We start from the raw sequence: 2,859 nt of genomic DNA on the forward strand, positions 1-2,859 counted from the left end.
GTTACTAGTAGCTGGATTTAAGCTCGAAATGAGACACTGTTGGTGAAACTTCATCATGAGAACGTCACAAGCTGATCACGCTCCATGATATGACTAGTATTATGTTGCTTCTAGTAGGCTAAGCGCAAGCCGAAACATCAACATGTGAAAGTCGTAGAATTTTGCGATCAAATTGTGGCTAGTACTGTGATGTTACTAGTAACCTTGTGTTACGTCATATGGCCAAGAGAGCATTTGAAGGCGAAACTTCTGCATGGGGAAGCTGCATCATGAACAAAAGTTTATATCGAGTATTATGTTGACGTTAGTAGGCCCTGGCCGAAAGCGCAGCATGTGAAAGGTATAGATAAAAGTTAGCGTTGCAGTCAGTACTGTGTAGTTACTAGTAGCTGGATTTAAGCTCGAAATGAGACACTGTTGGTGAAACTTCATCATGAGAACGTCACAAGCTGATCACGCTCTATGATATGACTAGTATTATGTTGCTTCTAGTAGGCTAAGCGCAAGCCGAAACATCAACATGTGAAAGTCGTAGAATTTTGCAATCAAACTGTGGCTAGTACTGTGATGTTACTAGTAACCTTTTCTTACGTCATATGGCCAAGAGAGCATTTGAAGGCGAAACTTCTGCATGGGGAAGCTGCATCATGAACAAAAGTTTATATCGAGTATTATGTTGACGTTAGTAGGCCCTGGCCGAAAGCGCAGCATGTGAAAGGTATAGATAAAAGTTATCGTTGCAGTCAGTACTGTGTAGTTACTAGTAGCTGGATTTAAGCTCGAAGTGAGACACTGTTGGTGAAACTTCATCATGAGAACGTCACAAGCTGATCACGCTCTATGATATGACTAGTATTATGTTGCTTATAGTAGGCTAAGCGCAAGCCGAAACATCAACATGTGAAAGTCGTAGAATTTTGCGATCAAACTGTGGCTAGTACTTTGATGATGCTTGTAGCCAACCGAATTGGTTGAAAAGCCCAATAAGTAAGCTAACTTGGGAGAGCTTGTTGGAAACCAAATGCTACTAGATTGGTCCAAATACATCCTTCAACAGGGGATCACTTGGCTCGCTTTACGAAGAGGAGCACAGCTATATGTGTTAATTCGGTATGAATCGCAAGATTTGTTTACCGACCTCTCTAACGCAAAAGGCGGTCTCGGCTTCGGCTGTTGACTGCGTCCGATTCAGGGTTATATAACTCTCGATTGAACACATTGATGTTCTATTGTTGGTGCTTCCAATAAAATTGGAACACTTAAAGCAGAACCGATTCAAATAATAGCATTCTGATCAATGATTGCATTGCTTGATCAAGAACTGCTGGAGTCATTGTGATGGCGAATTTTCTTCATAAGAAAATTGCAAAGAGACGGAACTTAATGAGACTAGTATTATGTTGTTTCTAGTAAGCGGAAGCTGAAACAGCAACATGTGAAAATCAAGTTTTGTTCAATGATCTCGAGGCGATAAGTACTATGAAGCAACTAGTAGCCTAAGCATGACTCAGATTTGAGACAGTCAAAAAGACTGGCGAAACTTCTTCACATGAAAGTTACATAGAGAACTACAAATGTATACAGCGAGTATTATGTTGTTTCTAGTAGGCGAAAGCTGAAACATCAACATGTGAAAGTTGTCTGCAAACTGTAGAACGATATGTGATTAGTACTGTGCTGTTACTAGTAGCCAGTCTGACTGTAGAAGCCAAGACAAAGGGAAACTAATGCATCTGAAAAGGACAAGTTATGGAAAGGTATGCACGATAAGTATTATGTTGTTTCTAGTAAGCGGCAGCTGAAACATCAACATGTGAACGTCGTTGTGTACAGTAACCTAGAACTATATAGTCCTTAGTAACGTGCATTTACTAGTACCTGTAATTGGTATTCAGACTCAGGCAGTTTGGAATAGTTTGGCAAAGATGCACCAGAGAAAACTGGGATTTGATACAGAAATTGTTGAATACAAGTATTATGCTGCTTCTAGTAGGTTGAATCCGAAACATCAGCATGTGAAAATTGAAAACATTTCTGGTTCGAATTGTCACAAGTATTTGGTGATCTGAGTAGCCAAACTCACTACAACGCCAATTGAAGGCAAAAATTCTCAACGGGAAAAGCTATTCTCATTGAATGAGCTAACAAGACGAGTATTATGTTGCTTCTAGTAGGCGAAAGCCAAAACATCAACATGTGAAAGTCTTGCTGAACAAATTTAATGTTGTTGAGCTCAGTACCGTGTGAATTAGTAGCCATAATTGGCGAGCGAAAATTGAACTGGCGAAACTTCGTCTTTGGAAAATTGCAGATGCCGAGCACTTATTTTGCAACGAGTATTATGTTGACTGTAGTAAGCGAAAGCCGAAACAGCAACATGTGAAAGCTGTTGAAATTTGTGGTCATTTTGCAATAAGTACAAGGAGTGTAACTAGTAGCCAGGTCAAAATTTGGGATAAGAATGAGCAAAAATTCTGCATGAGAACAGTTGAAATTATGAAACTAAATTACAAAGACTAGTATTATGTTGTTTCGAGTACGCGAAAGCGGAAACATCAACATGTGAACGTTTGTAACGAAGTTTCGTTAATTTTCAGCCTAGTACTGAGCAAGAACGAGTAGCCTCATCTCCAATCCCACGCAAAATGTAGTGAAATATGTGAGTGAACCTTATTCACGGTGAGGGTTTCCCGAGGTCTGTATTGCAGCGAGTATTATGTTGCTTCTAGTAAGCGAAAGCTGAAACAACAACATTTGAAAGTTGGAATTAATGACTGAATGGAAACTTCGACCTGTGTTTGATAGTAGTAGCGAACAAAACTGCTGAATCGGTTTCTGTCTCATATTGGTCAGTGAACC

The 2,859-nt window shown here is 39.8% G+C and overlaps 1 pseudogene; it reads left to right on the plus strand.

The window, feature by feature from the left end:
• Nucleotides 1-1,045: 1,045 nt before the first annotated feature.
• On the plus strand, nt 1,046-1,197 carry LOC142356933 (5.8S ribosomal RNA; annotated as a pseudogene).
• The last annotated feature ends 1,662 nt before the right edge of the window (nt 1,198-2,859 follow it).

Source organism: Convolutriloba macropyga, unplaced genomic scaffold (assembly GCF_964194025.1).
Source record: "Convolutriloba macropyga unplaced genomic scaffold, txConMacr16.3 SCAFFOLD_1171, whole genome shotgun sequence".
In the NCBI taxonomy this organism is placed as follows: Eukaryota; Metazoa; Xenacoelomorpha; order Acoela; family Convolutidae; genus Convolutriloba; species Convolutriloba macropyga.